Source organism: Periplaneta americana, chromosome 9, assembly GCF_040183065.1.
Source record: "Periplaneta americana isolate PAMFEO1 chromosome 9, P.americana_PAMFEO1_priV1, whole genome shotgun sequence".
Classification (NCBI taxonomy): Eukaryota; Metazoa; Arthropoda; class Insecta; order Blattodea; family Blattidae; genus Periplaneta; species Periplaneta americana.
This window is the reverse complement of record NC_091125.1, coordinates 104,995,482-105,017,893: the sequence shown is the minus strand read 5'-3', so window position 1 is coordinate 105,017,893 and position 22,412 is coordinate 104,995,482. Positions and strand designations below refer to the sequence as shown.

The following is a 22,412-nucleotide window of genomic DNA, read 5'->3' as shown; positions in this document are numbered from 1 at the left end:
TACATTATGCTTTTCAAATGTTTCTTTTCATTCACATTTTAAATTTTCATTCGCCTACCTTCTTTCTTGAAAGAAAATTGTTTTACTAAATCTTCAGTTTTTGACAACGGAATGAAAGAATATAATTTTAATGTACCAGTTATTGGTTTTAGATTATGGTATCTGGCCTGCAAATTTTCAGTGTGGTTTTTGTGCTTATTGAATGGACAAAATATAAATGACACGTTAGAAATGTTTTTTGTGACTAATCAAACAGTTTTTTTTTTGTGTTATAGGATCTTGTATAGGCTAACTCTCGTGGCAAGTCTTTTAACAGTATCTCCAATGCCAACACATGGACCTTTACCATGCGACATTGCAAAGAAGTGTCATTCAGCACTAATTCCATAATCGTCTTCATGTAAGCAATTATTTTTAAACTTTTTTTTTTTTTTGTGAACTTGATCCATTTGAAAAGTAGATGATTTTTTTCATATCGTTGAATTCTTGCTTTAAGAAATTGATTGCTTCGGATTGAAAAAAAAGTGAAAGGGATCGGTGTCATGTTTCATGGTTTCTGAGATGACATTACTTTTGTAACGAATTTCTGTATCTCCTTTGAAATATACTACGAAAGGATTTATTTATTTATTTAATATAATTACAAATAAGAGAAATAGAAATAAAATAATACAATCAATATAAAAAAAGGAGATGCAGTAGTATTAACAAAATTTGAGACCGAATGAGCAGCGCTCGTGTTCGGTCACAGTTCAGATATAATATTAATAGGCCTATAAGAGAATATAAAATAAAATAAAGTAGGAAGTAAAATTAAAATTGTACTGTATTGTGGCTTGGCATATGTTCCAATGCACACCTTGTATTGAATCTTGTATTACAAATGAATAATTTTCAGAAAAGTCTGCAATAACTATGTAATTTTCAGGTTGTACTTTCTTTGCATTCCGTCAAAAATAAAATATGGCTGACTATTGAATGGATGATGATGCATCTTCTACATGAAAAACTTAACATGCTAGGGAGCCTTTTACTTTTGAAACTTTTCACGGGGGTATCGTTTTGTTGTATCTTTCTTTTCTTGATAGGGGATTCTATTGACATGAAACTCTTGTTTAATTCCTCAATATTACTGATTTCTAGCACTGTATCCATAGAACTGCTAGAAGAAATACTGGGATAATCACTTTCTCTGTCCGAACTTTCATTTTATTCATGTTTATTAATATCACAAGAACTACCGGCTTCACATATAATTTCACCTGACCTATGCGGAAATTGATTGATTTTTACGGAACAAATAACATATTTGCACACTCAAAGACTCCTTTAAATTGAGCTTTATCAATAAGTCGCGACTTACGCGTCTTAGTGTACTTTTCTTTTTAAAAGCGTGATTAGGAAGGTAAATGGGTTTAAACACTTGTTATATATTACGCGATCTTTACCATCACTCATGTTGTATAGAAGTCACGTCACTGCGCGAAAATCAAACCCAAACTGATTATTTTTCTCTCATGCCATCTGTTTACTGCCATAAAGTTTACTGGCTTACCCAGTCTTGCTATCATCAAACACTTGGCTATATTACAGTATGAACTGTGAAGGGCTTCCCCCTGAGCTGACAATAATAAAATAATTTTAGATAAGATATTTACTGTTCCTCAAGGTATTAATCATTTGATGATTAGTATGGCGACATCAGAAGCAACGGGAAATTTCCACAGGCAGCCTTCTAGCCTATGGCTGCAAGCAGTTCATTAGCTGGGCATCGCGAGCGCGTGCATGCCTCCGGAAAATAAATTGTTACAAATGTATGGGTGCCGATCCCATATTTATAAATGCAGTAGTTTACAGATAATACATCAGCGAACAAGTCTATATTTTTTCAGATTTTTAACTTGGCTATTTTATATAGTAATTTTGCTTTGAAAAAGAAATGATTAAAAAAATAGGCCAAATTTTAAATTTATTTGTGATAGGCCTAAAGTAATAAAAAGTGTTGTATTTCGTCTTTCAAATGCTCCAAACCGCAAATCTCAATTATATGTAGACACAATGTTCCAAGCGAGTTTATGTAACAGTGCGCGCATAATTTGCGTAACTTCAAATATTCATAACTACATAAATAATTAATAATTGTGAAAATAAAAAAATACGGGTCTCCTTATTTGATGTCTGGAATTCATGAAAAAAAATTCGACCATTTCCGAGAAGGTCGTGTTTTATTGCTGTGCGATTTGACGTGGAATGACTCCTATATCGATTTTAAAAGCATCCCCTCCCCTTAAATAGGTAGATAATACTATATATTAGGTAGACAATATAGCCCTACTGTATTAGTACCTTTTGTGCCCATTGAGATCGTATCTTCCTACTAGTATACATATTTTTTTTATTTCTCTCATTCTTTCTGCATTGTGCTTTTTGTATTTGTATTAGGTCTCGCAAGTACGGATTACCGACGGAAGGAATGCGAATCAAACACTGCGATAAGGAAGAGCGGGTGCTAGGAAAGGTCACGAGATAAGTTGAATGATATTCAAGAGTACAGTCGGAAGAGAAACGACATCGATAGAATCAGTCTTGCGTTGTAATAGTTACATTACGACTTTAGTTTGTTCCATTGCATGTGAATACGTGTCTTGTATCGCATGTTATTATTAGTTCATTCGTAAACATATATTGCGCGTTTAATTAGCTTCGAATTTTTCTCTTGCTACGTTCTTTATTTCTACAGCGATGTCCTCATATGTTCATCTTCTTGGAAGAGACAGTACTTCCATCGGCTCGCACTTCTCCCTCGGCGTGCCTACATACACATGTCAAAACAGACAGCAACGCCACCATTGCTTTTCGGTAATCGTTTCTTGCTATATCTGTAATTTTATTTCTATTTATTTGCTTCTTCTCTCTGCACTTGTTTCTTGTATATGTCTATTTGTATTCTGGTGGTGTGGTAGAGAAGGCTTGATGACCTTAACTCCGCCAGATTAAATAAATAAATAAATAAATAAATAAATAAATAAATAAATAAAAGCATGTCCGTTTCATATTAGCGAACGATATAATGAATAGGAAACTTCACTAAAAGGGACGAATTAACCGTTAATTTTATTTTAATTATAGACCTACATTATAAGTTCCAAAATAATTTTGTCCTTTCAGTAAAACAGTCGCATAAAATTTCGTACGACACCAGAGTTCGGACATATCTCGTACAGTTAGTCAGAAAAGTCGTACGTATGGCAACCCTGCATTATTAGACAGATATACTGTATATAACGTTATACTACTTGATCTCTCAAAACATAAGAGTCAGCATGTGTGTGATCTGTGATGCCGGCTGTCCAACCAAGACAAAACATTTCATTATCAAGGGATAAACACTCACGCCTAAGACAAGAAAGCTGAGCCTTTGCTGTTTCATAAGTAGAGTCCGGCGCAACTGTGTGCACTGCCTCCTTAACTGTACTTCTAATTCAACTATCTGAAAGAAAGTTATTCTCACATCTCTGTAGCTTGGGTGTCAGTTAATTTTCGAACTTCATAAAACTAAAATGCGGTATGTAAAATAACTTACATCGTTGCCAAACATACGTTACACTGTTTTCAACCAAAACAAAAGCATGCAAAATCTGATTGCAACTTAGTCGATGCTGCTGCTGTTCACTCTAGCAGCGACACGACAAAAAGTGCTCAGGAGACAGGAAGTGCAAGTCAAGGTCGTCTCTGCGTAGGCGGAACGCATTCCCAGGCTCAATCTGTAAAGACTGGCATTTTATAGACCTAACTGCAGGACGACACTCGTTGATGCACATCGTTCAACATTGTGGAAACTATGAACTAAGAACGGTGTCGGAACAGGGGCGGCGCCTGTAGTGAGGCATTGGTGGGCCAGAGTCCACCCAAAATTAAATAATTTCAGTCCACCCTTAAGCCCCCCCTCCAACATAAAAAGAATATCATATGAATAATAGTAGCCTAACTGTTTAAAATAGTGTGTAATAATGAACTTTCCAAGAGCAAACCTTCATTTTTTTTTTTCATTTTTATGTATTTATTTTGCTAATAATTTTTGTAATACGTATAAAATATAATATAAACAGATAAAACTTTAGCACACCTCTGAAAGAGTAGAACTCGTGCTTAGGGGCGGATTCCTGAATTTAAATTAAGAAGTATATAATATAATTTGTCTGATGTCTACTACACAATAAGAATATATAAATTTAAATTTACAATTTTTCATTATTAAAGGAAATATTTGATTTAATCCAATACAAAGAATGTATGGTCAGATTAGATTATATATGTTATAGGCCTACTAGTATGGAAAAATAATATTCCGCGTTTTGCTGTAAATGCAATTTTTTAACCGACAGCACACTTGTCCCTACATTCACGAGAACAGGGTATAATAATACATCTTAATTATAAAACTTTTAACACTATATCACTTCGGAATATGTATTATGTCTTTCTCGTGTTAAATTTTACTGTACCTTGTTAACATGTTTCGGCCTTCTATTGGCCTTTTTCAGAATTGGTTGTTGTTGTTCGTCTTGGCACCTTTTGTTTTGTTTCCTGTGTGGGTGTGTTTGTGTAGTGTAATGTGGAGTCAAACACACAACTCAATTTCAGAACACACACACTCTTTGACTCCACATTATACTACACAAACACACTCCCATAGGAAACAAAACAAAGGGCGCCAAGACCAACAACAACCAGTTCTGAAGAAGGTCAATAGCAGGCCGAAACATGTTAACCAGGTACAGTAAAATTTAACACGAGAAAGACATATAATACATATTTCGAAGTATAATAATAATTGGAAAAAAAGCTTTGGACAAGGATTCGTGATTTCTGGACACATAACAGCAGTAGACACATAAAACTGCCCAGTTATCATAGGAATCATTCAAAGCTACGGAAAAAAAATGCGAGGGGGAGCTTCATTATCTGCCATCATTGTGACACCTATGCAGCTCAAGTGGAAGAAAATGGACGATATTTGGCACTGATAGTTGAGGCTTTACGTTACATAGCATTACAAGGTATAGATGAATCTAAAAGCAGCAGTAATAGGAGGATTTTATTGAACTTTTGGAATTTAAAGAGAACTTAGATCCTCTGCTGAAAGCAAGAATAGAAGATGAAAGTCAAAACGCCAAGTATATATGCAACACCGTACAAAATGAAATATTTAATATAATTTATTGCTAAACTTAGTCTACCATTGGCTATTAGCTATTTTCAAGCGGTCAACCAGATCGGCAGTAGTATTTTGTATGTATGTATTTATTCACACTGCAATGGGTATATACCCGGTGGCAGTGGTAACTAATTACACTCAATAATGACAATAATAAACTTATTAATTAAAATACAGTTAATAATAATACCAATAATTAATACAAATAATTAATACTAACAATAATTTATAATAATAATAATAATAATAATAATAATAATAATAATAATAATAATAATAATAATAATAGGGAATATCCTAAATTAAATGAAACACGATCACTTAAAATAACATTTAAAATAAATCTAATTTGTATCTTAAGTCTAAGTTCGAACTAAAACCCACGAGTATGATATGTTCATATCTGCACAAGTACCTTTCAGCACTACACTCATTTCGCTGTCAACTCACTGACTGCACTAGAACTACGACACGTTTCATTGATTCTATCCTGATTTCACTAACACTTCAAAAACATTTCACTGTTCAAATACTTTGCACTGCCACTATAAACTATAAAGCTTCCCTGACAGGAACACGTTTCACTGATACAACACACTTCACTGACACAGCACACTTCACTGACACAACATAATTCTTCACTGATACAACACTTCAATAACAAAATATCATTTACATCCTTTACATACTGTGTATAATTACCGTCTATTAGTAAAGTCCTTAAGCATATTTTTAAATACGTTTTTGGTTGTTGGTAAAGCCTTTAGTAAGTCTGCGGGTAAAGCATTCCAGTCCCTGATAGTACGATTGAGAAAAGAAAACTTTCCAGTGTCCGTCCTCTGTCTTCTTTCCCTCAATTTATATGAGTGGTCGTCCCTTGAAGAGTAATTTGTCGGTTGCAACCTATTTTTTATTTCTCTCCAGGCAGGCTCACCTCTGTATGTTTTGAACAGTGCGCATAATCGAATTCGCGTTCTCCTGTCCTTGAGTGTGTCCCATTTTAATGGTGAATTTTTCCGACAACACTTGAGAGCCCGTTTTTTAATCTTTTCCAGTGTCTTAATATGTTCTAATCTGTAAGGATCTCAACATGCAGCACCATATTCCATTACTGGACGTACTAGTGATTTATATGCAATCTCTTTGGATTTATCAGAGCCTTTTCTTAGTACCCTCATCACAAAGTGAAACGCTCTCCATGCTTTTCCCGCTGTGTCTGTAACGTGTTCCCCCCAGCCGAGATCGCTGCTAAATGTTATTCCGAGGTATTTACATTTGTTAACTTCCGGAATGGTTTCACCCCCTAACGTATACGATGCGACTATTTTATTTCTTTTCCTTGTAAAGCTGATGGCTTTTAGCAGTTACGCCTACGTTTTACTTCCAATAATGAAGTATTCCTGAAACCTTCACTATGATAGGCTATATAGAGGAACATATACTTGCTCCAGTATACATTTATCTGATCCAAAGCCTCCAATGCTACAAAAACAGTAATATACACGGTACTGTAGGTCGCTTGGTGGTGCAGTAGGCGTATAATAGTACAATATGATTGAAACTGTTACGTCTCCGTGTGAATATTTATCTATATGTAATGTGCATTTTTCACTTACATTGTTCCCCCTCTTCTATTTTTCGGTGCGCCCACCCCAGAGACCCTGTCCCCCGAATTTGAAAGTTCTGGGGCCGCCACTGTGTCGGAATATTTTGTGGATCCAAAACTGTGCGAGATGTTAGAGTAGACCAGGGGTCGTCAGCACAGAGCACCCTGGGGCTAGCGTCTCTTACCCGCAAAGAACACAGTGCACCATGGTGCACTCGTAGCTGCTAGCGGGTATGCTCTCTATCTCTTCCTGCTGCACGACGGGGCATACGGGACGGCTTCGCTTACTGTACCCTTGGCACTTTTCAGCGAGTGCTGACGATCACTGGAGTAGAGTGTTAGAATCTTCGTTGTGCCGTTTCACTTCAATTTAAATGCCATTTTTTTTTCTGTTATCTAACGACGCTCTATAAACTACTAGTTATTTATCGTCAATGGAATTGTTGATAGCGAGATGGTATTTGGCGAGATAAGGCCGAGGATTCGCCATGTGATTACCTGACATTCCCTTTACAGTCGGAAACACTCAACCAGGTAATCGGCTAAAGCAGGAATATAACTCATGCCAGAGCGCAGCTACGGATCGACATGCAAACGCGTTACCGCCTGAACTACGCTGGTGTCTTATTTAACGACGCTGTATCAAGTAGTACGGGGTTGTCTATCGTTGATGAAATTGGTGATAGATTGTATTCTGGCGGATGAGTTCGCGAATTCGTCATGGTTTTAGCTGGCATTCACCTTTCATTTGAAAAAACCGAATGCCTGCGCGCATACGGATTTCGCTTGCTTCCTCCAGAGTTCTAGACGAGTCATTCTCAACCGGGGGGCCGCCGCTTCCTAGGGTCCGCAGAACAGTTAATAGGGAGCCGCGAACAAAATAATATAATAATACATTTTAAAAGTTGTTCTATGAAAATTTAAATAACTTATACGATTATTTTGCATTAAATAAATATTTTTCTTTTTAAATTGACACATAATTTCATATTGTTCTGTTCTACATTCTGATCCAGCCTTTCTAAGCCTCCTGGATAAGATTCCCCTTGTCCTCACATTATTTTGGTGCGGCCCCCTCCCTGTCCTTAAGTGCAGAATGTAGAACATAGTAGCGAGAAATATGGTTCATCTTAAAAACATTACAAGATCTAAATGCATTAAGATTAGGTGATTAGGATATTGTTAATAAACATAGGCCTAGAGTAACTTGTATTTTAAATAATTTTTAATCATGCAAATAATTAAACAATATTATATTAAATTTAAAAATGTTATTATTATTACTATTATTATTATTATTATTATTATTATTATTATTATTATTATTATTATTATTATTATTTTGTTCGCGGTGAAAATTTGGTCTTTTTTTTTTCTTTCGAGCAAAAAGCCCACCATCATAAAATTACGTCCCGAACAACAAATAATATATGCTCTGTCCGGAAACATGAGTGGTTTTATTGCGTAATTTGCACGTTCTTATTCTGATTATGCAAAATAATCTAACATAGGTTATTTGAGAAATATAGGCTATCCTAATTTTAATTCAAAATACTGTTACATTTTTTGACGACAACATAAGGCACAAAAACCAACTTCCAAAAATAATTTAAAACCTGCATTTGGGTAATGTTACGAGTATTGACAATCTGTTGAAACACGGACATAACACAGCTCATTGTCATCAACTCCTCAGTTAAACCTAAACATCAGAATATAAACAAGTTCTTGACTATCCATCACTTGCAAGAATTTGACTAATTAAACGAGTAACAATGTAAACTAGTACATTATGTGAAGGTTTCGGTTCGAATCTCTGGTTTTGCTCCCCCCTCCCCCCGTCGTTTTTACTCTATTATTTTCCACTGTACAGTATTTTTTCGTATCATTGTAAGCATTATAACAATATTCATTCAATGAATTTCACGTTTGTCATCCAGAATGTTTCAGAATGCAATGTACAAAGTGTGAAGGGTAGCTGAGGAGCCAAGGCAAACATTTTTTGTCATACCTTACAAGGGTCGGCAACTCACCATTATTCCACTACGCGATGATCAAATCGTATTAGTAAAATATGATAGGAGAAGCACTAGAACTTTGTTCTTTAAATTGCAAAAATGTTTAACGTGTTCTCCATTCACCTGCAAAAGTCACAGCGACGTACCATACATATCTTACTCTTTCCAACATCCCTGAGTATCATAGATTGTTTGCGCAGCTGCCATGATTTTGTGACAATTATCCTCCTTGATGACTACCGTGGCAAAAACCAAATTTCCCATGAAAAAAGAGGCCCAAATAGGTAAGATCTGGTGATATTGGTGGCCAAGCAACCGATCCAGCACGACCATCCCAGGATCGGCAGACAGGCAAAGTCGATTATTATTAGTCTATTATTATTATTATTATTATTATTATTATTATTATTATTATTATTATTATCGAGCACAGTGGAGTAATGGTAACCATTCCCGTCTATATTCGGGAGGTCCGAGATTCGATCCCATAGGCTGTCTGTCTTAGGTTTTCCATGTTTTCCAAGTCCCTCCAGGCGAATGCTGGGATAGTATCAATGTAAGGGGCCACGACCCGACTCCTTCTCAATCCTAATTCCCCGGTTGGCGGGCAAAAGGGCTTTTTGTGATGTAAGATTTCCTTCATTAAACCAGTTTCCTAAAAGAGATTCTAAAACCAGCGACGTCAACAATAAAGAAAATCATGAAATAGCCGAAACATGTCACTTTTCGGATTTACAACAGTTGTGTAATTCTTAGAAAATTCCTCCTGTAAATTCTGCATAGAGTGATTTAAGCCCTTTTGCCCGCCCACCAGAGAATTAACCCTCCACTTTACTTATCTATCATTCGATCATCTCCCGCGATAGACCTCCCACATATCCGTCGAAGTACCACACTCGGCAAAATGTGCCTTTTATGTTACGACGGTGGCCACTGTACTGTGGTGAGAGCCTGAAAAATTATTATATTTATACCATAAGAAGTCGTGCTATATCACATTGGAATGTATTTCTTCTCATTATGTCCTATTTTGTAATATTTCGCTTGTAGACAGGTCTGCCACACACTTCTGCACGCAGTCTACGAGTACATCTTAAACCGGAAGCTGACGAGAGCGATAACGCAAGATAACTCTCAACAGTATATGATATCAATAATTGTAAACTGACCCTTATGTTTCCTAACAAGAAACAGTGGAAGGATTTAACGAGTACAAATGTTGTAACTATGAACTCCAATAATATAATGGGATCAAAGTTCAAGTTGCACGCACGCACGCACACACACACACACACACACACACACACACATTGCCTTGAGACTTTCGATTTGAGAAATTCCGGAAATCTGTAAGAAATATTGCTTCTATGAAGTGAAATTTGAGCATTGCTGAATCACTGAACATCATTATCACCACTTTCATGACTGACTCTGTTGGCCCGTACCGTGCTCACATGAGATTCATGAACCTGCACGACATTAACAAGTAAGCGCAACTCCGTGGCTTTGTTGCCAGAACAGAAGGTCATACAGACAGCACAATATGATAACACTAGCGACAAAGGATGTCTCGATTATATAGTAGAAGCACGGATCTCCTGTAAATTTGACTACGTCAGAAACTCAAATACGGTAAACCGAACAATGTGAGGAATCAAAATATGGAGATGAGAATATCGCTTATAACTAGTTAGGAAATAGTAATATGCGTTACAAGAGCGGTATGTTGAAGTTTTCATGTTCGAGGAAAAGTTTGAAAAAGCGAAACGTAGTTGAGCTTTTTTAATTTCCGAGAATTGAAAGAAAACATCCCGCTCGTGTATCGTACATTATTTTGTGCGAAGATCGTTTATTACATACCTGAAAGAGGAATTTCTAATTAGCTGCAATGAAATCTCCATCTTGGTTTCTGTTCAGTGACGGCAAATTTGCAAAACAAAAATATCTATCTTCAACATTGTTGCTTTAAAATGTTTTCTGTGTTTACTATACTCCAGCAGGCCGTGATATACGTCTGTCTTTTTTTCCCCCAGTCTATAAATGCGAACTTAAAACAAACGGTAAGGTTATGTAATGATTTAGAGTTTACTTAATTTTTGCAAATATTTAAAAACAATAATTAACAGTGCAGTTTAGGTGAAATTGCAGTTTCCAATTTATAATTATTACTATATTGAACATCTCTAAAAATAATATGTTAAAAGCCTAAAGCAGTAAAATCAATATGTCACTTAAGCGGTAAGAAGAGGGAAATTGTTGTGTGTTAGGTTGGGAATACTGAATGTGGAATTAAGAATGGCAGATACTGATCATCAGAGAACTAGATATTATGCACGAAGCTCCATTGCACGTTTTAAAGAGTTAAGTTGCGCGAGGGCGCTTGCCATTTCAACGGCAGAAGCACGGGCTCCCACCGGGAACGCGGCCTGTCAATCATGCGAGCATGATGGCGAAGACGCACCGTTTTTTTTCTTAACTTACAACACTTAACCGGTTCTACGAACTGAGACAAATTCAACAAGCGGTTCGGGCGAACCGGCTGAATGATATCACTGATTAAATTCATCACATCCTTACAGGGCTTTAACATAAAACATTCATTGCTTTAATAGTACATTATGCAACGAGCCTATAATGGTAGTAATTAAGACGCGAGTATGTTTGTTTATGAAAAGAGTGCAAGCGAGTTTCATAATTTTCATACAAACGTCTTAATTACCATTATAGGCAAGTTTCATACGACTTTTTATGCTCGACCATATTTCTAACTTTAAATTATTCATAAGTATTCATGTTATGGTTATGTAAGTGAAGAGCGGAACTGACCTGAATTGTGAGATGTGCGCAGACGCGAAAGTATTGATTTTTTCCGAGGCACGAACGTGATTGACCTTGATAGTAACATGAAGATTAGTCTTGATATAACCTGGAAATTGATTTAGAATTGAAAAACGAGCTGACAAATTGAATTTATTTGAATATCATTTACAATTAACGCTAATTATTATAGCAACAGAACATAACCTTCTGCGATAGTATTGGATTTCCAGCCTCCGTGACTTTTCGCTAATTGTCTTTCGATTGCATATCCGAGAATAATCGATACTTGCGGTTTCATAATGGTACAATGGTGATTTCTCATTGGCTGAACAACTGAATTATAATGAATAGGTGTACTTTAATGAGGTGCATTAAAGGGCTACTACCAGGTGTATAATTACTACATTTCAGCATGGTCGAGCATAAAATTTTATAAAGGACGAATCTCGTATTTCGATGGGACGTCATATTTATTTACCAACTTTAACACGGATTGTTATTGTTTATTAATTTCGTTTTACATACGTTTTCTGTCTGCAGTAAAATTCTTAGCGCGGAAATAAAAAAAAAAGTCCTTATGTTCTTGTGAAAATCTGGCGTTACTTTGAGCGTTTGCTTATTGACAAAACAAAACTTTGGCTCTTGCTCAGGGATTGGTATACCCAGATATTTGTTACAAGATACAAAGATACAGCTACTTACTAAAGAACTTGAGGTTATCATGTAATAGGTCCAAGTGAATACTACAACGAGGTTTCCTATAGCATGCGGCACTGAATTTTTTTTTTTTTACGACAAAGTAGAAAAATTGACTAATTTTCAGAAGGAAAATAGTTTGGAATGTGAAGAATTCATATAGAATGTCAATTGATTTGAAAACTTATTTGAAAATGGCTAAAACGTGAAAAGAATTGATCGGTGTAGGTAAGCTAGAAGCAATGTTGTCAATTCGATTCTTAAAAACCCGCTAAGAAACGGTGCAGAAACCGCTAAATTGCTATATTGTCAATGTAAAATAAGATTATTTTACTACTGTGAGTGTTAAACCGTTAAATCCCTATACGAGCAATACAAATTTCATAAATTTTACCCGATAAACTAACCTAGCGGGAAAATCGCTGAACTGGCAACACTCGAGTCTAAAAGTGATTATTTAATATGTGAAATAAAGAGGTATAACACTTCATAATGAACGCGAAACTCACATTTCACTGCACTTTCTATACGCAAAGCATACCAAAAGCCTCTAATCTAACCTAACCTGTCGCAGATTCGTATATGAAAACGCATACCAGAAGCCTAAATTAACCTAACCTGTCACAGATTGGCTAAACTAGCTCTGAGTTTGTTTCTCGAACTTCGCTTCTACACCTCCAGCTGTCTCCTCGGTAATACCAACTTAACTTTGGCGACTTTACAAAATTTTCACGCTAATGTATACCCACGCTATGCCTTGCATATACGAATGTGCCTTCATATACGAATCTGCGGCCGTTGAGGTTAGGTTAGTTTAGGCTTTTGTTATGCCATGCATATGGATTTTCGAGCGCTGGGCGAAGGCCGGTGATTTTTTGTTGTTTGATGTTGTCAGTACTGGTGAAGCGTAGGTGGTTAGTACTAGTGAAGGGTAATTGTGGATCTTCCTTTCAGAAATCATTGGAACAAATCAGCTCTAGTTTCACCCACAGATTCGTAGGTCTATATACAAAGCATACGAAAAGCCTAAACTAACCTAATCTATTACAGATTCCCGCATAGAAAAATGCAAGTCAAAAGTTTCAGTGCCACGTGCTATAAAAAGCCTCGTAACGATAATCGATTAATTAAAATAGACGATAAAATAACAGTGAATGAAATGTCAGTGATATTCATTCCGTATAGTAACAGAACCTCTTACGCTAGTCAGTCATTTGTTTTACTGACTCCTTTATCGCGCTGCCACAACAGTATGTGGGTATGGCCATAGGCATAATATATACTACGTCCTTTGAAAATAGTTTGTGGTACGGTATTTCCTATCACAATGCATTGTAGACACAGTATTATCAACACTTACCTTGCAGCTTGGTTTATCTCGTCGTATCAACACTATTGTACTTCGCGACGGCAATGTGTAGACTGAAGAGTGCAGACAGATTACAGTGGTGCAAGAGTTCGGGTAATCCCTGTTCAGTGTACTCGAGGCCACACCCAAGCGTGAAGAACTAAAGCACAACAACGTAACTTTTCGATGTTCTTAACGTGTCACTTTCATTTAGCACACTTTATAGAAATATGGAGTAAAAATATGTCTCTCTATTGGTACAATTTCAGAATTGTCTCCTATGGTTTCCTTATTTCACATACGCTCTATTTCTTCCTGCATGTTGGCAGCTCTGGAAGCGGGAAGACAGCGATTCAAATGTTGTAAATTTCCTCCTTTTATATAAAAAAGAATATTTTATAATGAATTAGATTATATTATAAATATGGTGAAGTAAAATGATAATCTTGTACCATATCAATCAAAGATTCGTCCTTACTGCCAATACAGTAACACGAAATACAGCACAACTGCCAACTTCTAGTATGCTTGGCAACATCGGCCAACACTCGCTCTGCTACGGAGAGGAAACGAGTGAGTCAGGGCCAGAGGAATGAAAACAAACAAAATTTCTTGAGCTTCTATGCGCTTGATTGTTTTTTCTGATCGTAAATGATCGTACTGATCAAGAACGTGACTGCATAATGAATTTTATTCTTCATTGCTTTGTTTCGAAACTTGACCAAATAATTAGGCCTACAGATAAACTTTTTCCTGTTGCAAACAGACCTACTTCATCCAATGCATTTACTTCTATTATCTTCAAAGTGATTCTGAGCTAATTCAGCATCCGGTAATTTACTATAGCAAATATTTAGACATACTGAAAATTAATATTGCAAACACAGTAACATCGTATGCATTGTAAGGCAGAATTACTATGCTGTATGTTAGGTTACATTACACATTTACCAAGTTCTAAAGGAAATAGCGAAATACAAGGCCTTGGGGACGCAGTTGGCTAGTAGGTAAAACCCTAGATCATATATATAGTATATATGATCTAGGGTAAAACGCACGAATCGGAAGAATACCCGATCAACTCCGGAGAGAACTGAAAGCCTTTTCCACAAAAGTAACAAGGAAATTTGCTTATAATACAAATCATAAAAATGTTATTCCTCAAGAACTTATTGCACAGTATTATTATGTCTGCTGTAGCCTACTTTTTCTTTCATAGCGGTAATTGCTTAGTTTTAAGTGGTACCCCTGATCAGTGATTAGTGATCACATACCGTACTGTATATGATCAGAGGTGGCGTTTGCGTTATTACTTCAGTAAAAATTATTTTATTATTAGAATATTAGATAACTTCCTTATATCTTACACAGATTTTCTTACAAATGAAAGTAAGATACTTCTAAACGCTACACATACTTTATAGAGCATATTACCTCCACTTGTTTCAAATACCCATCACGATCAGGGCTTAAATATGGAATACAGTAGCAGTAGTGAAGTAAGGGTGAAGTTAATCAGATTTGTCTAGGAAAAGAATAACGGTTCTATTTTTAATAGAATTACGTAGTATCAAAACCTTTACTTGATGTGAATTTATTATTGGTTTCAACATCCCGCAAACAGAAGCAAAGCTGTGTCAGCTAAGCATCTCTTACTAAACAAATAATGTTAGTCTACTTGCTAATAATGCAAAAAAGGTTCCATATTTTATTATACGGGCCTAACGTCACCGGCCCTGTGAAGAATGCGAAAGGAATGCATCAGGTGTTACCACAATATATATTAGACTGTGGTGTTACTCCAAAGTTACTGGAAACTACTCCCCTATTCGCCAGCTTCCGAACTGATAACCTCTACAGAACAAGCTTCATAAAACATAAACGAATCACTATATTTGTATTAATCCTTGCGATAGTTGAATGGTCAGACCTATAGCCTGTTAACACCTCTTATCAGTTTCACTACATCCCCACTCCCAACTTCCCTTGTGATATGGCCAGGGCCGATGAGGTGAGTCCCGTACTGTATTAATACTTAGTACTTCGTATTTGCGTGGGATAGGTCCTGCTTTAGGGTCTTCACAGAACCCTATCAAATAAAAATTGCGAGTCTCTTCCAATATTGGTTTTCCAGCAATCCAACGAAACATCAATTTTTAAAAGTTCGTGAAAGATTTAATTTTTTTATATTGATTACTGTGTTAAATTTCAGTTACTTTCATTTCAAGGTTTGATTTTGTCTATTTATTATAAATGTGGTCATCAGGCCTATTCTCTTAACGGATCAGATTTGTTTAATTCCGAAGTCGATACGCTATATTCTTTTCATGGGAAAAGGGACCGAAATGTGTAGGGATTACGATGTAGTCTAAAGTCTTAATTTTATGTAGTAAGTTTAGATATATTTTAAATTTCTAATTGAATTATTATTATTATTATTATTATTATTATTATTATTATTATTATTATTATTATTATTATTATTATTATTATTATCATTCATTCATTCAGTCCACACCTGTGGAGTAACGGTCAGCGCGTCTGGCCGCGAAACCAGGTGGCCCAGGTTCGAATCCGGGGTTTTCCTTCAACCCAATACGAGCAAATGCTGGGTAACTTTCGGTGCTGGACCCCGGACTCATTTCACCGGCATTATCACCTTCATATCATTCAGACGCTAAATAACCTAGATGTTGATACAGCGTCGTAAAATAACCCAATAAAAATTCATTCATTCATTAATTCATTAATTAATTAATTAATTAATTAATTCATTCATTCATTCATTCATTTCTACCCGAGGGCAGGTCTTTCACTGCAAACCCAGTATTCTCCAGTCTTTCCTATTTTATGCCTTCCTCTTAATCTCCGCACATGATCCATATATGGTATCTTAATGTCGTCTATTATTATTATTATTATTATTATTATTATTATTATTCATTTTATATATTATTTAAGATATTGATGAGATTTGTCGCTGTTTTATGCCTATTAGGGAGCCAACAAAGTGTTTTTGGTTGGTTATTTAAAGAAGCTGTATCAAGTACTAGATTACTACGAGTATTAGCGTCGATGGTATGTGCTGAGATGAGGAAATTTTACCTGCCTTACAGTTGGTGGGAAAACCTCGGGAAAACCCCAACCAGGTAATCAGCGCAAGCGAACAAGATGTTGATTCGGCCCTGTTCTATTCCCATAACAATAATTTCAATGGCGTGTGGCACAAGGAAGAAGGGTACCCATTTTCATAATGTTCTGCTTACTCTAATGGCCCCCATTATTAATACTGGTGCCACCATAGGTCTTTACGGAGTTGATAACTACCGGTACTGATACTGTATAACCATAACGAATATTCGGCATGGTGTAACTTACCCATTGCTCGGAATGGATGTTTTCACGAACCGGAACGCTGTTTTTGTGTCTGTGTGTATGTGTGCGTGCGTGGACACTGACCTGTTGGGAATTTATGAATGACCAGTGAAATGACGCCGAGTATTACAAAGAGAAATGTTCATCCCTTTTATCATATTTAGCCTACACAGACGGAAACCATGAACGGTAGTCATTTCATTCAGCCGAATATATAGGCCTAACAAGCACACATCGTTAATAATTTACTTCGCTGGATGTATTATTACTAGCGAAAAAAGAGGAGATTTACGCCCCTACATCAGGACTGCAATATTTGTTTCACAAAGTAGGCCTATTTGAAATGGATACTCAGGTCGCATTTAAACAATATTATGAAATTCGACTCGCTGCCTAGCAGTGGCCTATGACATTTGATCATTAGCTCGATATAGTGCTAGACTAAAGCAGTCATGTCAATTGATGCCCATAGGCGTAAGCGCGCGCTTTAGAACCCAGGAGAGTCTGAGCGCTTTACAGCGGAAAGGAAAGAGACAAACGAAAGAGGTAGTATATGCCGCTTGATCGAGCTATATATATATATATATATATAGGGATGGCCAGCAATGATTCAATAGATAAAGGGAAGAGAACTTATTAAAACTGTATCCATATTAACTTTTAGATTTGTCTGAGAAGTATTGCATTATAAGAATATAAGTTTTAATTTCAATGCTCCTTTTTCACAAGTTTGTTTTTTTATTCAAAAGGAATATTTTCTTAACTTTTTTTTATAGAAAAGTCAAATTTTCAGATATAGGTCTATTTATTTAGTAGCCTTACAGGTAGGCTACTGAAACAATGTTTCCGTATATCAAATATACCGTCAATACGTATTAGCCTACTGAAGATAGTGTATTACAAATTTTGAAAATATTCGCATGGAAAATGTTTGTAAGGAAATGAATTAACAAAGCAACTATTTTACATCATAAACAAAAGATATGTGCCCATGTGTTGTAAAAGTGTCAGCTTTATAGCTTCAGGAGGTTTAGAGAAAATAATTTAATATTCAGATGATAGGAATTTGCTTACCATTATCACCTTAAAAGCATAATGCGATAAGAGTTTTATTATGGAATATTAGTTACACTTAAAACATACACAGTACCTAGGTAACTTTGCTTTGTACTATAATATTGTTTTGATTAGTTCATTGATTACTTTCATAAGGCTAAAGATACCATCAATATCAATTTCAACTTATCATACGTCATAATCAATCCCTTTTTTGGGAATATCACTTTCTTTATGAATGATGTGTTTTATCCACTTAGTACAGTGTATTGTACTACTATGGAATTTATGTGAATATTCCTTCTTAACTCTTTATTATGTTATTAAAACACAACTGCAATATTAAGAAATTGGTGTTAGTACTTTTGTTTTACAGACAATATAGATAATATCAAACAGAAAGAAGCCATATAAAAATAATGACATAAAATTTCACGTTCCGTTTGAAGTTTGTGCACAACTGTTTTCTTAATCCATCAGGCTGCTCATGTCTCCTTTCATACCTAGCGCTTGATGTCCGCACACGACGTCAAGGTCAGAAAAATGCGCTTTTCTTGACATCAGTGGGCTAAAGTGTTGCTAAAATGCTAAGGCCGACCCTTTCGATTTCATTCACCCCACGCTATTATTCAGAACCTCCAACGATATCCCAAGTCAAACATATCAAAAGTATGCCGCAAGAGTGTTACAAAATTAGCGAGAGCTTATAAGAATGCTATACGTAACACAATAAAGCGCAGACAGTGTCGTCAGTATTTTTTTAACAAAATTTAATTTACACTTAGGCCTAAAACTGAAAAATGTGTTGATATATCGTATAAGCCTATAATAAATACCAAATTAAAAGAATCCAGGAAGGACAATGGTAATTTCTTATGGAATGGAAAGATTACTGAAATTCGAGAACCGAAATGACGTTTCGGTCCACTTCCAGCCCAGCTATAGCGTAGGTTATGTTTTTATTTAACGACGCTCGCAACTGCAGAGGTTATATCAGCGTCGCCGGATGTGCCGGAATTTTGTCCCGAAGGAATTCTTTTACATGCCAGTAAATCTGCTGACATGAGCCTGTTGCATTTAAGCACACTTAAATGCCATCGACCTGGCCCGGGATCGAACCCGCAATCTTGGGCATAGAATATAGCGTAGGTCAGTGATGTCAAAGCAAGCGCATTTTTCTGACCTTGACGTCGTGCCCGAGCATCAAGCGCTACGTATGGAAGGAGGAAGAATATGTATATGAATAAGCAGCCTGTTGGATTAAGAAAACAGTGGTGCAGAAACTTCAAACTGAACGTGAAATTTTATATCGCTGTTTTATATGGCTTCATTCTGTTTTATATTTCATTTATTGTCTGTAAAACAAAAGTACTAACACCAATTTCTTAATATTGCACTTGTGTTTTAAACGTTAATAACATAATAAAAAATTAAGAAGGAATATTCACATAAATTCCATAGTAGTATTATACCATACTGAGTGAATGAAACAAATTATTCATAAAGAAAGTGATATTCCAAAGAAAGAGATTGAGTATGACATGGTAAGTTGAAATTGATATTGATGATATCTTTAGCCTTATAAAAGTAATCAATAAACTAATAAAAACAATATTATAGTACAAAGCAAAGTTACCTAGGTATATATTTTAACTGTAATTAATATTAGCCTACATAACAAAACTCTTATTGCATTATGCTTTCAAGATGATAGAGATGCGCAACTTCCTATCATCAGAATATTAAATTATTTTCTCGAAATCTGCTGAAGCTATAGAGCTGACGTTTTTTACAACACATGGGCACATATCTTTTGTTTATGATGTAGCAGTAGTTCCTTTGTTAATTAATTTCCTTACAAACATTTTTCATGGAATATTTTCAAAATGTTCAATACACTATCTTCAATATTACGTATTTACGATATACCAGATTTACGAAAATATTATTTCAGTACCTGTAAGGCTACTAAATAAACATATCTGAAAATTTCACTTTTTTATTTTAAAAGTTGAGAAAATATTCCTTTCGAATAAAAAAGCAAAGTTGTGAAAGATGAGCATTAAAATTAAAACTTACATTCTTATAATGCATTTATACTTCTCAGGCAAATCTAAAAATTAACATGGATACACTTTTAATAAGTTCTCTTCCCTTTATCCATTGAATCATTGCTGGCCATCCCTGTAGGCTATATAGCTCGACCAAGCAGCATATACTACCTCTTTCATCTGTCTCTTTTTCTTTCCGTCGATCTGGTTGGCAAGTTGGTATAGCGCTGGCCTTCTATGCCCAAGGTTGCGGGTTCGATCCCGGGCCAGGTCGATGGCATTTAAGTGTGCTTAAATGCGACAGGCTCATGTCAGTAGATTTACTGGCATGTAAAAGAACTCCTGCGGGACAAAATTCCGGCACATCCGGCGACGCTGATATAACCTCTGCAGTTGCGAGCGTCGTTAAATAAAAACATAACATTTAACTTTTCTTTCCGTTGTAAAACGCTCAGGTTCTTCTGAGCTCTAAAGCGCGCGCTTGTGCCTATGGGCATCAGTTGACATGACTGGCGTAACTCTATATAAATCTTGCATGCCGCATGTGGAAGCCTGGTTCGTTAGGTCAGTGATTTTCAACAGGGAGTCTTATCCTTCCGGAGGGCCAAAGAGTAGTTAATGCGCGGTCGCGAACAAGATGATGATTATGTGATAATTTTTAAATGTTGTTTTATGAAACTTTAAACATCCGACTATTCCATGTTAGGTAAAAACATAATAAATTAAATTATTTCCGTTTTAAATTAATATTATCTAAGTTTATTCTCTCCCTTGCCTAACAAAGGAAACGTTTTCGTTATGTGTATGATTAACAATTTTTAAAATGCACTAGAAACTAGTCCATACCTACATTCATCAGCAGTATTCTAATTACCTAATAATAATCCATTTGTATAATAGTAATACTCTTAAAATAAACCAAATTTAACTTTGCTATGTTCAGTATGTTCTATATTTTACACCTAGGTCAGGGAGCCGCGCTATAGTAATACGAGGAAAAGAGGAACCTCCTTATCAAATACGTTGAGAAACAGTATTAGATTATTACTTATTTACTTATGGCAGTTACGGCTTTTAAGGAACCCGGAGGTTCATTGCCGCCCTCACATAAGCCAGCCATACGTCCTTATCCTGAGCAAGATTAATCCAGTCCCTACCATCATATCCCACCTCCCTCAAATCAATTTTAATATTATCCTCTCATCTACGTCTCGGCATCCCCAAAGGTCTTACTCCCTCCGGCCTTCCAACTAACACTCTATATGCATTTCTGGATTCGCCCATACGTGCCACATGCCCTGCCCATCTCAAAAGTCAGGATTTAATGTTCCTAATTATGTCAGGTGAAGAATACAATGCGTGCAGTTCTACGTTGTGTAACTTTCTCCATTCTCCTGTAACTTCATCCCTCTTAGCCCCAAATATTTTCCTAAGAACCTTATTCTCAAACACCCGTAACCTCTGTTCCTCTCTCAAAGTGAGAGTCCAAGTTTCACAACCATACAGAACAACCGGTAATATAACTGTTTTATAAATTCTAACTTTCAGATTTTTTGACAGCAGACTAGAAGACAAAAGCTTCTCAACGGAATAATAACACTCAGTTCCCATGTTTATTCGGCGTTTAATTTCCTCCCGACTGTCATTTATAGTGTTAGATTATAGTGAAGAATAACTTTAAAAACTGCAGACGTAGTTATGCAATGATTATATTAATAATTTTATTGTAGAATATACAGTAGTTCATTAAAGCTTACCTTTTTCGTAATGCATTTCGAAATTCCCAGCAATAACCATTACGTACCGTAATTAACCTATTTGTACTACTGTAGTCTTTTAAATGTTTCAAACGTAAACTGAACAAATGATACAACTTACCGCACTGACGTGGACTTTAGTTGCTATTTAGGATGAAACTGGCTTCTTATCTATTTAGTGTGTGTCTGTGATTAGCAAACGACATTATTTCACTTCCACAACAAACAAATCACACGCAGTAATATATTTGTGTAGTATTATGCTGATAACATTGTAACTACTACAAACGAAGATAAGGAAAAGCTGTATCAAAATAGTACACTGCTATAAAATACAGAGATGAAACCGAACACCGATTCGGCATGGAACAGTGTGCAAAGGCGGATGTCTCGCCCAATTGTGTAGCCCGACAGCAGAGTGCAGTCACGAAGACTGCCTCTCCTCGAGGCCCGATTCCAGACTCATG

The 22,412-nt window shown here is 35.9% G+C and overlaps 1 protein-coding gene across 2 annotated transcripts in view; it reads right to left on the bottom strand.

The window, feature by feature from the left end:
• Nucleotides 1-22,412, bottom strand: part of LOC138706353 (arrestin domain-containing protein 2-like) — a 44,988-nt gene extending 22,576 nt beyond the window's left edge. Inside the window, exon 1 of one of the 2 annotated variants that reach the window (XM_069835529.1) lies at nt 22,067-22,412. The gene's annotated coding sequence lies outside the window, so the exon portion shown is untranslated. Of the gene's footprint in view, nt 1-13,718; nt 13,877-22,066 lie in introns of those variants that run through there. The other variant, XM_069835528.1, reaches the window with a different exon arrangement.